Consider the following 15,041-nt stretch of genomic DNA (forward strand, 5'->3'; position numbering starts at 1 on the left):
GTGGTGGGGGCCCCTGTTCTGGAGAAAAGGCCTACAGTAAACTCAGTGTGACTGTGAATTGTTGGTTGAAACTGACTTATAATCTCTTACTTAAGGCTCCCTATGGCCTTCCTGTGGGGTGTCACTTCCTAACTAGGTACGGGAGCTAGCAGGGGAGAGCAAGGGCTGCAGAGAAGGAAGCGTGGGAGGGGTGCGAGGCCCATCGGTACTAGATGCTAGTCCAGCCATATGGCCCTTTAATGGGCTACCTGACCATCTTGCAAAACTGTGGTCTCAATGGCTTACTCCTGGCAGTGGTCCTAGGTCCCAGCCACCAGAGGACCAGCAGAGCTAATGTTCTTAGGGGTTCGCGGGGTCTGGATCTGCTCCTTCTTCCTCCCTAGTAGAATTGGAGGGAAAGGGGCTCCTCTGGTTGCTTTTGGTGAGAAGACCTGCATTCAGAGCTGAGATGGTCTATAGAGGTGCACATGGCCCAGAGAGGAGTTGGGGCCTGCACAGGGTCGCACAGGACTGACACCAGGGCCTTGCCTCCAAAGTCCGCATCTCACCCAAGGATCCCTGGAGAAACACTGGAAGTGTGTCTCAGTGAATAACTCATTGTTCCATTGTTTCTGAGCTTCCTTGGGTTGGTGCAAGTAGCTCAGTTTCATTCTTAGGGGCAGCATGAAGGACAGGCTCTGGGACTTCACACTGGCAGGGAACTTTGGATGCCTCTGCACTGTTGCATGAAGCATGTGAACAGGAGGTAGGCGGGGTGGACCTTAGGAGAGGAGGGGAGCGGGCAGCATCATTCTCCTGAGCATGTTCTCTAAATGGCACTTTTTCAACAGTATTTGAAAAGCAAGATGTTGAGACATTGATGGCTCAGACTATGATGAACTAATGTTGGAGGAAGCAGAAAGTAGGACCATGATCTCAAGAGAAGGTGGTCCTAGAAATGGGCATGCTTCATGAGTTCACTGCCCACACATTAGAGCTTGACCACACCTCTGCTCCTGACAGCCTAGGAAAACCAGAGACTTCAGAGATGTGGAGGCCGTTCAGTGAGTCTGGGTGACCCAAGAATGCCCCATCACCTCGGTGAGATGTAGGGCAGCTCCTAGCCCATACAGTCAGTGCCTTTGTGAGAAATAGAAGATATCTCTCTGTTTGGCAGAGCCAAAGTCAAGGCTTGATGAGTTCAGCCCTAACCAGATGACTTTGTTTAGTGCACACCCAGCACAACTGTACTTGGCAGCCTTGGTGAAAGTGCACAGTTCAGAGTCTTTAACAGCTGAGGCCAGTCAGGAGGCTCACCCCTTCTCCCACTTAGCTCCTTAGGCATAGCCTTCCCAGAAAACCTAAGGCAGGGAACAGTGAAATAACAGCCACAATAAGACTTCTGCCTCTGAGTCAGATGCTTGCTCTCTTCCTCCCAAATAGAGAAGCCAAAACAATTGAGTGTCTTCTTCTAGAAGGCTCTGGCTCAACACTCCTGCCTCTCAGAGGGCATCAGACAGAATTGAGTATGTCCTGTGTGGGTCTGGAGTCAGGCTCAGTTGGGAGCACCAGGAGATAAGCTGGGCATCATGGTGTCTTTCCTTTCCAGGCTCCCACTGGCTCTGTTCCCCAATGTCCCAGGGATCCTAGAATTCCCCTCCAGCTTCCCAGACTGTTTACATTCCAGCCTCTACTAGTTCTGGAGGAAATAGGGCTGGATGCTTCCCACCCACTATACTAGCCTCCACATCTCCAGACTAGATTCATTCAAGCTAGCTTTTCCTAAGATATACCAGTCTTCTGAACTTTCTGTGATTCTCAACTACAGAAGTGTCTTCCACTTCCTTCTAGAGTTGTGGAGTTTTGGGGTAAAAACACTTATAAGTGAGATCCTTGACGATGGGATAGTCAGAAAGCTGCTGGCCCAGAGACCATCAAAAGTGTGGAGGGGGATAGTTCTTGGATATGGAAACTCAGACACTTTGGACATAGAAATTCAAACACGAAAGGTGCCAAATTAACTTGTTCCAAGAATTGCCATCTCTCCAGAAATTGCCTGCTGGTGGAGAATCGATCCAGTCAAGCAGGGTGAGAATAACAGAAATGTTTTTGGTGTGATACATCTCAAAGGGAGGCTGGTCTATGAGCGAGGACCCAGAAGAGGACACTCCGAGGGGAATGGGAGTCACGGGGGAGGTAGGGGAGGCAGATCTGTAAAAGAGAGGAAATACTGGGATAGAATTAGGGAAACTGTTTTTAGAAAACTGGCAAGAGGCTGGAAGCCCAAAGGAATAAGGACACGTGAGAGCAGATGTGGAGCAAAGTGCTCCTGGTGGGGTCCACCTGGGCATGCTCTTAAGGGAACAGGTCCACCAAGGGAGATCCTAAGGGCAGAATCTAGGGATACTGGAGTGGAAAGAGAGGCCTGGGACCCAGGTCGAAAGCTCTGGCCTTCACCAAGCCTATGGCTTTGCTTGGTTCATCTCACATACCTCTCCCTTCACCCCCCTCCCTCCCAGGATCCCTGAAATCTGTGGACAAACTCAGCAACCTCCCAGGAAACAAATAAAGGTCCCTCCATTCCCCAAGAACACAGCTTTCACCCCCTCCTTTGCAGCCTTTAGTATCACTGGTTACTTCTTGCTGCTGTTGCTGGTTGTGGCCCCTGTTCTTCCATCTATAGAAGAATGAGGCCCTAAAGAACAGGGCCTTAAGATGGGAAAGATGCCACCTGGCTGGGGCGTCCTGCTGTGACTCTTTTCCTGGGCCAGCTCCTGGCCTTCCCACTGCCCAGAGAATGACACACAACTCCTTAATGACAGGCCATCATACTGGCTGATTCTGACTTGAAAGTTCTTGGGGAAATCTTCCAAGTGTGGAGGCTCAGGCAGGACCTCACCCACAGCCAGGGATCCTGGGGGATCTCCTCCTCCCCCTGCATCACTTCCTGCCTGGAGTTGGGAGTGAGCTAGATTCCTTCTCCAGTGTGACTCATCTCTGCTCACCCGGATTCTTGGAGGTTTTGCCCGGGCCTTGCCTCTGACAGAGATTTAAAGTGGTAAAGACCCTTCATTTGTTTTGATGATTAATTTTATATATCAGCTTGGTTAGGCCACGGTACCCAGTTTTTGTTCAAACACAAGTCTAGATATCATTGCAAAGGTATGTTTTAGATCAGATTAACATAATGTGGGTGGGCCTCATCCCATCAGTTGAAGCCCTTGAGAAAAAAGACTAGGAGTTCTGCCTCCAGATCCAAGACTACAACATGAGCCCTTCTATGGGCCTCCACCCTGCCAGGCTGCCATACAGACTTCAGACTTGCCAAATCCCACAATCACAAGCCAGTTCCATAAATCAATCCATCTCAATCAATCAATCAATCTCTCTCTCTCTTTCTCTCTCTCTCTCTCTCTCTCTCTCTCTCTCTCTCTGTACACCCACACACACACACATATACACCCTCTCCCCTTCCTCTTCTTCTCTCCCTCCTTCCCTCCTTCTCTCTCTGCCACACACCCTATTAGTTCTGTTTCTCTGGAGAACCCTAACTAATACACTGGTCCCCAAGGCCTGGGAGCTGAGAGAGTTAGAAACTCCTGGGGGTTCTGGGGCCCTCTTCTCCATGCTCACTGTATAAGACTGCCCTCAAGTCCTCAGCTTCTCACTCCAAAAATGGGCTGTTCCTGGGAAGTCTGTCCTACTTGCAAAGCAGGTTATTAGGGAGCTAGAGGAGCCTCTAAGTCATTCCTCTGCCTTGTTGTCATTACATACAGTTCTTTTGACAATGAACTAAATCTTTCATCTAAAAGTGGACAAAATTTACCACAGAGAGGGACAAATGGGCTTAAGTGCATTCACTGGAAGGTGTAAACAACCGATTCCGATTATTTCCCAAGCAAAGAGTTCATACCTCTACCTTCACCCCCTCCCTCCTCAGAGTGACACTGAGATGGATCATAAGTGCTGAGAATAAGTAGAATGTAGGAGCCATTGGACTTCAGGGGCTTTCTTCAGAATCCCAGTCCCACAAGATGCTCTGGCAAGGGGAAGGGCTTGGAAAATAAGTTGCAGAAATACTGCAAATGCCACCTCCCTTTCAGAGTCATAAAGTACAGTACCTAAAAAACATCTGAGCGGAGAAAGGAAATGGGTATTTGTTGAATTTCTTGTGTTCCAGACCTCTGTGGTCCAAGGTGCTCTTCTGCTGTCCTGCTTTCTGCTCAGTCTTCAGGAAGAATGAGCTGGTGTAATCCTCATTTGTAGAGGGGGTTGCAACAGGGTGCAGGGGCGACTTGCCTAAGACCACACAGTGACCTAGAATCTAACCCCAGACTGGGCCCTGGGGGGGCCTTCTCCCCACCCCTCTGAGTAGAGTGCGGGTGGAGCTGTGATCACTGGAGAGCAGGCCAAACCCTCCTCAGGCTGCTGTGCCTCCCAGAAGACTTTATATTTTTTTAAAGCGAAAACAACCTTTTGGTATTTATTTGTTGCTGCTGCTGTTTCTTGGATTTTAATTAAATTACACTTGGTAACAACTGAGCATCTGTTTCCAAAGGGTGCCATTTTTAAAGACTTCAAAGTTAACCCACAAACACACAGCCGTGAAGTCCCTTGCCTAGCAAAGCTGCCATATCCTGTGGGGAGGGTAGACCTGCAGAAGCACGGGTCACAATTGAGAAGAGCCAGCCTGCTAGGACACCTGGCTTCAAAACCCTGCAGGGGCCAGGTGACCTCGAAGGAGCAGGAGAGTCACAAGTCATCCCTGGGGTGGAGAGCAGATGGGAACCCCATTCCTTGACCCTTACCCTTCAGCCAGGTGGACAAGTCAGGCAGGGGCAGTGGGTGGCCAGTGACCTCCATCAGTTGTTTCATAACTCTGACCTCCTCAGAGTGACACTTCTGGTGTTAGCCACGTGCAGTGGGCATCCCCTTGGATGCCACCAGCTCCATAGGCCTGTGAGAGTAGTGGGTGCTGAACCAGCCTACCCTTAAAAGGGAGGATCCAAGGCTGCGACCAGCCTGTGGACCAGCCTGTGCACCAGCAGGAGCATGAGGAGGCCGCATCGTCAGGCAGGGCTCTGATACTATCAGGTGTTTCAGGGCAGTGTGGTGGTTGCTTTTTTGACTTCTGTGAGTTTGCTGTCTGGTGTTTTCCTGAGCAGTGGCTTCTGGCTCTTAATGTCAGTAGCCCTCCCTCTTCCACCGCCTGCATCCCCACTTAGGAAATAAGGGTTGTCCCTCCTGGATCTCATCTACATAAGTGTGTCCCTGGGAGGCTTTTAGTGTTCTTGGGAGGCGTGTTTGAATGCACACACTGCACACACATGCACCACACATATGCACAGACTATTTATGACTGCTTTCTCAATTACTGTTCGATATATTGAAGTGGAATTTTTTTTTTTAATTTAAGCGTAGTTGGTATGAAGTGGAATTTTGAAGACTAGTGTTGCCCTAAGATTTTAAGTTTAATAACAAATGTCATTCTGTTTATGAATCCAGTAGATTTAAACGATCACTTAAGGATGGAGGGCTTATAACTTCTTTAACTAAATTTCTTTAAATATCTTAGTGATTTTTACAAATTTAATGGATCCTGTTCTCTTAAGTTTATAAATAACCATTCTAAAATTCCAAGTTCCTACACAGTTTTTAAAATGTAGCAAATGAAACATATAAATAAGGTGAATATCAAGTTCTCTTAAACATTTCCAAACAGTCACAAACTCCGCCACATCCTCTTTCAACATTCTGCTTAAAATCATAAGCCTAAAGTCAATTACTCAATTACTCGTTTTAAATTGGAATTGCAAGGCTAATCAGTAGGTCCTCTAATATACCTAATTCTCTTAAGTGTTACAAATGTGTGAAATACCAGATTTATACATTCCTAAATTTGTCTGAGCTTGATTTACTTTAGTATCTCTCAGTTTAATTCAACCCTTTCTGGGTTAAGGACACTTTGTCACCAAGGAAGCAGTTTTACCCTTCAGAGCCAATGTGCCCAGTGATATGAGCACTTGGGCCTTCTTCACGCTCCAAGTGCCACCTCCCATAGGTGATGTCAGCCCACATCCTCTGGTACAAGTTACTCGTTTTCTCTTCTCCAGTCCTTAGTTCCCCCCGACCCCCAACTCTCCCCCAACCTCCATTCAGGCAGCTTCATTAATGGATTAGAGTCTGTTTATTTCTTGATTCTTTCAGAGTTCTTTCTCTATTTTTTCCATCTCCAGGGCCCCTCCTCTTGCAGATGTTTAGCGGCATCCCCTTGGATGGCGAGTCCCCTTATACCCTTGGCTCTGGGCTCTTGCATCCAAGGCTATGCTAGTGACAAATCACAGGGAGCCAGAGGAAGATTTCTTAGTGGTTACCTTCCTTCTCCATACAGAAATCCTCTGCAACAGCAGTACTGAGTATCTCTCCGCTGCTTACATATTTCCAGTGACTATGAGCTCACCACTTGTTTTTCTAAATTGTGGTAAGGTATATATAACATAAAATTTGCCAGTTTAACCACTTTTAGGTGTGCAGTTCAGTGGCATTAAGTACATTCACATTATTGTGCAACCATCACCACCATCCATCTCCAAGACTCTTCATTTTCCCACTGAAACTCTATACCCATTCAACATAACTGCCCATTCCCCTCCCCACGCCCCTGGCAACCACTATTCTTTCTGTCTATAAATTTGATGAGTCTAGTACCTCATAGAAGTGGAATCATACAGTCTTAGTTCTTCCGTGTCTGGCTTATTGCCTTTAATATAATGTCCACAGGGTACATCCTGGTTGTCGCATGTGTCAGAATTCCCTTCACCACTTGTTTTAAATGGCTTTCTCATATTAAGCTGGGAACCATCTTAGGACAGGTGGTCCTACAGGAAGCATTTCTGTACAGCCCAGTCCCACCTCTGGGAGCAGAGAGCCAAGGAGAGGGTGTCAGGGATACATGCACCCAGAGGACCCGGCGCTGACTAAACAGCAAGTAGATTTCTGACAGTAATGGTCCTTGGTGGTGCACAGCTGTGCTCGGGGCTGAGGTCAGCACCGCTGGAGTCGGGGAGGGGTGCCAGCCCACTTGCCATGACCTTTTCTCCCTAGTGCATCCCCTGGAGAAAATGCCACTTCTATTTCGATTTAGGGTATTAGTTTCCGAGGGCTGCCATAACAAACGACCACCTACCTGGTAGTTTAGAGCAACAGAAATTTAATATCTCACAGTTCTGGAAGCCAGAAGCCTGAAATCGTGCCAGCAGGGCCCCCTCCCTCCAGAGACTGGAGAGATTGCGTTCTTTGCCTCTTCAGCTCCTGGTGGTTGTGGCAGCTGCATCTCTCCAATCTCTGCCTCTGTCTCTACATTGCCTCCTTCTCTGTGTCTGTCTTCTCTGTGTGTCTCTTATAAGGACAACTATTATTGGATTTCAGGCCCACCTGGAAAATCCAGGATGACCTCACCTTGAGATCTTTAACTTAAACACATCTGCAAAGACCCTTTTCTCAAATGAGATAACATTCACAAGTTCTGGGGACTGTGATGTGGACATGTCTTTTGGGGAGCCACCATTCAGCCCACTGCATCCCACATGTGCTTCTGGCATTCAGTTTGTACATCTACCCCATGCATCCCCTCTGTTCCCATGGCACTTTTAAGACTCTGCCGGCCTTCCTAAGAGGCCAGCTGCTTTAATTCAGTAAGCTGCTGCCTAACGTCTGCACCAGGCCCTTCCACTCTAAGATGTCTGGCTTCTCTCCCTGGTAGCTTCCTGGGGCTGCATTTTCCTAACAGCACCTGGCAGTTTCCTTCCCTCCGCTGGGAATCTCCCCCTACCCCAGGCAAGCCTGAATGTTATGGGGGAGGGGACGTGGAATTGAATCATCCAGCTGAGGCCAGTATTCCACACTGTCCCTCCCTCAGGGGGATATGCCTGGATGTTCTAGAGCCATGAAGAGAAAAAGAAGCCTTTTCCACTTCCTGCTTGCCCTCTGGACTAATTAATTTCCTTCTAGTAGACTGTGTTTGATTACAATGTAATAAGCAACTTTGTACATTTGGGCTCCAGTGGTTTCAATATTGAAGCTGTCCCCTTTTCCCAGTTAATATTCAGAGCTTTCTGCCTCCCTCCTTTCCTCACTGTGTTGCAGAAATTGTGGAGTCATGCCTGGAGAGAGACAGATACAAGCTAATTTTCCTTGGGGCATTCCTTTTGGGAATGGGTTTAAAACCTTGAGTTTAAAAGGGAAGGGGGTGGTTGTGGTTTAAAATAGCATTTGCCGGGCAGTCTCCTATGTGGCTTCCCCCAGCTTCCCCTTAAAGTACCTTAGAAGACACACCAAAAAAAGATAAAAAATGCTGAAAACAAAGACAGGTGGACAGTCTGGAAGGAACCTCCTCTCACTCTAAGACAGATAGACTGGTCCCAGCTTCCCCTCAGGAATTTGAGACCTTCCTAAGGTCAGAAGGAAGCCCTCTCTCTCTCGGTCTGAGGACTTCACCAGTTGGGGAGTCAGACAACTGCCTCTCTTCCATGTTAGTGATGGTTCGCGGGTCAAAAGAATGCTGCTTCCATCTTCCCGTCACTGCGCCTCTCCCCCTTGCTTCTTTCTGCTCTCAGAGAAAGCAGCTCTCAGAAGCAGCCACCATGAGGCAGATGGAAGAGAGGGTCATCTGAGAGGTGTGGCTACCAGAAATCAGCACGGCCGATGGGCTTGGCTGGGGACACGGGAAAAGTCCTGGGATGCGGACACTATAGTGGATTTCCATGGACTCCCATCACGTGATTGGTTCCCTTGGCAACCAGCCCCTGTCCTTAGGTGACTGGCTGACCAAAAGTCACCTTCTTAACATAACAAAAGACACCGTCCTCACCCTCATCACTCAGGAAATTCCAGGAGTTTTAGGACCTCTATGCCACAAACAGGGAAAAGACCAAAAATATGTTTATTATAAATCACATCATCACACTAGACAGATGACAGATGTGGGTCTCACTAGACTGCACCTCCTTCAAGGGCGAGCAAGTGGGGAAAAATCCCTGGGTGTAGGATAAATAATATGGAAGCTGAACCCCAACCCTTGAGAATGATCTATACAGGATCCGAAAGAAATGAACTTTGTGGGAAAGAACAGAATGCCACAAAAAGAGGCCAACCTGAGATGGGAAAAAAACAACAGGGTGACATAAAAAAGGAGATTTCATGAGCAAAATAAGAATTGCAAAGATATGAAATGGTAGTCCACTCGCAGTCCTTCCTGGAGCCAGTGGAAGTAGAGTTGATGCTGCAGAACATGACGTCAGTGACAGTGAGGGAAAGGCAGACCCGAGGCCCTCTACAACAGTGTATTATGGAAAGAGCATGAAAAAAGATCAGAAGACATTAAGAGCCAACACTGGTTTTCCTAATGAAGAGACAGGATGTAAAAAGGTCCATGGTTGTAGAAGGAAAGACCCCAACACTAAACATAAATTCAGAGAAAGCATCCAGAGCTGGACACACGTGGCAAACGTTTTTAATAACCAAGTGTGACAGGCAGATAAAAAGAAATGGCCAGATGCACATGTCCCCTTCTTCTGCTCCCTTCTTTCTCAGGAATGGGTCTAGTATTTGCCTGACTGGGCCTTGGGACCTTTTTGTTTTTAATTGTTGCACAATACAAATAAAATTTACCATCTTAAGAAGCATTTTTATAGTTCAGTATTGTTAAGTACATTCACATTGTTATACAACCAATCTCCAGAACTCTTTTTATCTTGCAAAACTGAAATTCTATACCTGTTAAACAACAGTTCCCCAGCCTCTCTTCCTACCAGCCCCTGGCAACTACCATTTCTGTCTCTATGAATTTATCGAGTCTAGATACCTCATATAATTGGAATCATCCTTTTGTGAACAACTTATTTAACTAAGCATAATGTCCTCAGTGTTCTACATGGTATAGCATATGTCAGACTTCATTCCTTTTTAAGACTGAATAATAATACTCCATTGTATGTACATAGTACCACATTTTGTTTATTCATACATCCATAGAAGTCAATGGATAACAACTTGGCTTTTTCCCACCTTTTGGCCATTGCAAGTAATGCTTCTATGAACAAGGGTGTAGAAATAGCTCTTCAAGTCCCTGCTTTCAATTCTTTAGGATATATACCCAGAAGTGCAAGTACTGCGTCATATTGTTTAATTTTCTGAGGAATCACCATACTGTTTTCCACAGTGACTGCATCATTTTACATTCCCACCAGCAATGCACGAGTGTTCCAATTGCTCCATATTCTAGTGGGGATGGGAGATGATCTACAAACTGGATCAGCCAAAGAAGATAAGTTGATTTGTATTAGGAAGGGAAGGGCTGGATGCTGAGAAAGGGTTTGCAGCGTGGAGATGAGAAATTGACGGACAGATGATACAGAGAAGGGATTTCAGGAGTTTTAGGGGAGTGTCATGAAGGGATGCTCCTTTGCTGACATTGAGATATTATAAAGATATCAACTGCTTTTCAGGCTACGTTGTATATTTTAAATAAATGAACTGATGCTCCTGGGAAGGGGGCAGTATGTTGGAACTGTCTAGGAGAGACAAATAGAGGTTAGTGGCAAAAATAATCCTTTGGACATCTGGGCAGAAAAAGCAGCTAAAAGCACAAAAAAAGCCTCACTGCTCAATACCCAGGAAAGCCAAGAACTGAAGGACTATGGCGTTTTGAAAATGGTTTCTGTCTAGCCAGGTTGTCTTCAGGAGCAACTCAACATAAAGGATTTTTCAGGTAGACTAGAGCCGAGAAAAGAAAGCACCCATGGATTTGTTCCAAGGGGAGAAATTGTTCTGGATAATGTTCTCTGGCCGTGCAAGAACACAAAGTACAGGTATGTGACCTGTCACGGGGAAGGACTGAGGCGTGGCAGCTGGTGTGCCAGCTCAGTCCCAACAGCTTGCAAATCTGTGTCCAAACTCAAATGCAAAGTGCCAAATCGTATTATTGATAGAGTCGTTTTACATTAAAAAAAAAAAAAAGGCAGTAAGAGCGGTAACCTGGACCTAAAATCTCCACTTATACCAACAAAGGGCAAGAAGGGAAGAGCTGGAAGGCAGGCAAATGTCAAAATAAACTGGTGACCCTCCACCCCAGCTGCTGTCTAGATGCTGGGCTGTCCACGCAGGCGCTGCCCTGGGTCCTGGGTCCCTGTGGTGCCAGCTCACTAGTCCAGAGCAGGCCCTTGGATTGAACATCACTCCTTCTCACAGGCACCGGCTGTGGGCATGGGCTGAGCTTCCCCCTCCCATACCTCTCAGCACCAGCCCCCGGAGTTACCCCTGCATAGATGAGGAACCTCACGGAGGGGTCTGGGTGATGGTAGAGAGGAGAAAGCTACCTGTGTGTTGATTAGGAGTTCTCCTACCCTCGGGTTAGCCCCTTTCTCCCAGAGTACCCTAGTCTTCTAACTTTTTTTGGTATCAGGATCCCTGTTTATACTTCTTTTTTATCCTTTTTTTTTTAATTTTAAATATAATTGAGATCTAACATTGTATAAGTGTAAGTATACCATGAATTGATTTGATACATTTATATTGCAATGCGGTTGCCATCGTAGCATTATCTAATACCCCTTTCATTTCTTCTAGTGATAGGAACAATTAAGAGCTAGTCACTTAGCAAGTTTAATGTTTAGAATACAGTTTTGTTGCCTATGATCATTGTACTGTGTGTTAGGTCTCTAGGACTTATCTTCTTGTTGCAAGTGTGTGACTGTAAACAACACTTTTCCCATTCCCCCAGCCTCTGCTAATCACTATTCTACTATTTTTTATTTTCATTCTTTTTAGATTCCACATATAAGAGATATACAGTATTTGTCTTTCTGTGTCTGAGTTATCTCTCTGAGCATAATGTCTTCTAGGTCCATCCATGTTGTGGCGAATAGCAGGATATCCTTCTTTCTCATGGCTGAATAGTGTTCTATTATCTATACATACACCACATCTTTTTCTATTCATCCATTGATAGACACTTAAATTGGTTCCATATCTTGGCTATTATGAATAATGTTGCAGTGAACATGGGAGTACAGATATCTCTTCAGTAGCTTGTTTTTATTTCCTTTGGACATGTACTCAGAAGTAGTATGGCTGGATTGTATGGTAGTTCTATTTTGAATTTTTCGAGGAAACTTTATGCTCTAAAATTATCGAGGACTTGAAAGAGGTTTTCTGTATATGGGTTTCATCTAATGAATGCTATTTACCGTATTAGAAATCAAAACAAAAATATTTTAAAGATTTATTCATTTATTTAAAATTAATAATTAGCTCATGTCTGAAAGAAATTTTTATAAAAATAACTATATTTTCCAAAAGAAAAAAATATAGTGAAAGGAGTGGCATTTTTTCATGGTTTTGTGAATCTCTTTAACAGAAGAGATTCTGTTAAACAGAATGTCTTAACAGAAGACAGCTGGGTTGTCATACCTGTTGCTTCTGCATTCCGTCTCTTGGACTATGTTGTTTTGATTGAAGTCTACAAAGAACATGTAGCATCATGTTGATACGTCATTGGAAATAGGACTTTGCAAAGCCCCTGAAAGGGTCTCAAAGGCCCCCTTCACACTTTGAGAAATGCTGTTCTAACCTTCCTATGTTAATCTCTACTTATTTTTTGAAATGCCATACCCGTCACCCCAGCATTTCTCTTTTCCTTGGAACGAGTCCCCATATCTGGTTCTTCGAGCTCAAGACACATGGGGACCCCATTTCTGTGAGATGACATGTGCTGGTCGTTGGCCTGCTTGGTCCCAGGCCAGTGACACTCTCCAAGTCAAGCAATGACTCAGGCACACTTGCTGATGTTCCCAGGTTTTCTGGTGCGGAACCGTCCACATGCACACTTTTTAGAGATGGTACCATTTAGAGCCATAATGAGGAAGCGAGGATTTTCCTTGTTGCCTGGTATTTGCAAGGCACACCAGCCCCTCCAAGGCCAAAGCTGTGTGCAAGGCAGTGTGGGGGAGCCACCTGTGGATTTGATTCTTCTCCTGCCCACCCCCGTGCATGGCACCACTCGGGCAGAGTAGAGTGGAGCACTGGAGGCTCCTGTTGGGTAGTGTCACTGGGGCTGTCCACGCAAAGTTGTGACACAGTCATCCTCGGTAAATTGGCTTGCAGGGCATGGGGGAGGGGTGCGTGGAGAGGACGACAGTGAGGCCAGAAGTGACCCGAGGTGTCCTAAAGCAACACAAACATTTTGTGAGCTTAGGTGGGGTCAAAGTAAAGAAATAAAACAATAAAATGCGTAATAACCTTTGTCAGGTCCCATCTCATTTTCCCTGTCGCAGCTTCTTGTAACCCGGAGCCCTAGGACCTTTGGGAGCCCCACCCCAGCTGGACTTCACAGGGAGGGTGGTGGCCATGACTCAGAGTTATCAAGAGCACAGCAAGCAGAGCCACATCTGCCTTCCTGGGGAGACCCTCTTCCCTACCGCCTGCCTGCCTTCCCACTCCCTGCCCCCACCAGAGCAATGACTAAATGAACCCAGACAACAGCAGCCTGAAGAGAGAGAGCCACTATCAGCATGCTGGCTGCCCCTAGTGACGCGAGAACATGAGGAGTCGGGGCTCTGGCATAGGATATTTCGCATCTTACAGAACTGCCCTAGCTTTCTGGGTTAGCAGCTAGGATTTTCTTGATTGTTCCAGGAAGGGGTGGCCTCTACTGGCCTGGAAAGGAGGGGCAAATGGGAAGATGGGTCAGGGCGGGTAGGAACACAATAAACCCAAGAAGTCATTCAACTGAGGGTTTTCAAACTTTTGTTTGGCTACAGAATTATTATTTTATTTTATTTTTTTAACTGAGGGGCAGCCAGGAAAGCCACTTTGCTGAGAGCTGGGCCCGCCTGCAGCCTTGCTGAATCTTCTGGCCTCCCTCTTGTCACCGTCAGCCCCAAAATGTTGGCACACAGTTTGGTAACTACTAGTGTGGTTCATCTGCCCACTTCACAGATGGGGAACAGATCCCAAGAGAGGAGAAATCTTGCCCACAGACTTATGTGACTTGGAGGTTAGGTAGAGCCTAGAATTTAGTCTTTTCTCCCAGGAACATTCAAGGACAGGGAACAGGGACAACTGTAAGAGAAGACTGCCAGGCGTGTGTCTCCGGCAGGAGTACACACCAAGGAGAGGGGTACACAGGCCAAGTGGAGGAAGGAGGGGGCTGGCGTCAAGTCGACAACCCACAGTAGGGCAGCCCAACCTGCATGACAGACAGTAAAGGAGAAATACATCCATCTTCTGTCTTCCTCCTGTGGCCACAAATCCAGCCCCCGACCATGGGAGTAACCACCCTTCCATTTCTACCCCAGTCTCTGCCCTCCACCCCACCTCCCAGCCTCAGCCCTTTGACATATGGGCCTTCTGAGACCTCACGAGCCCTTGGACTTTCCCTCTTCTTAGTTCCTAGTCTCCTCCCGCCCCAGGAAGAGTGGGGTCATGTTTTTGCACCTTACTGGGTAATAATTTGTGCCCCGAGGTCACGAGTGTCCCCAGGGCCCCAACTCGCCCTGCTTACCTTGAGGCCTGGTGGTTTGTGTGCAACAAGCTCCCAGTCCTGCCCTGACTCCCGGGTTTTTCTAGAGAGATGGGTCATGGTTCTTGTGACATTTTCAAATGGATTTGTGGTCCAAAAAGAGATTAAGAAGTACTACATGAGGGGAGGAGGGGCCTTCAGGAAGGGAGAGAATAGAGGGAAGGGGAAGGTTGAGGGGAGCTTTTAGTGATTTTCTTCCTTGTGGGAGGTTTTACATGTGTTACTTGGTTTTCTTTCCCACACCTACCTGTGATCCTGGGTTACTGTCCCCATTTTACAGATAAGAAAACTGAGGCTCAGTGCCATTAGGTAGCTTGCCCGGGATGCAGCCTGGCCTAGGGATTGAACAAGTGTTGCACTTGGTTCTACAGAGACCCTCAGCTCTTTGAACATGGCAGTTGGTACTTCAGAACATCCATGCCAAACCTTGAGCCCACAGATCTGGGTCCCCAGTAAATTATTTCAGCAGCCCGAGAACCTGGTT

At 46.7% G+C, this 15,041-nt stretch overlaps 1 protein-coding gene across 1 annotated transcript in view; it reads left to right on the plus strand.

The window, feature by feature from the left end:
- LRRC75A (leucine rich repeat containing 75A) overlaps positions 1-15,041 on the plus strand; it is a 43,943-nt gene that overhangs the window by 11,697 nt on the left and 17,205 nt on the right. The window lies entirely within an intron of this gene.

This window comes from Pteropus alecto, unplaced genomic scaffold (genome assembly GCF_000325575.1).
Source record: "Pteropus alecto unplaced genomic scaffold, ASM32557v1 scaffold52, whole genome shotgun sequence".
NCBI classification, from domain to species: domain Eukaryota; kingdom Metazoa; phylum Chordata; class Mammalia; order Chiroptera; family Pteropodidae; genus Pteropus; species Pteropus alecto.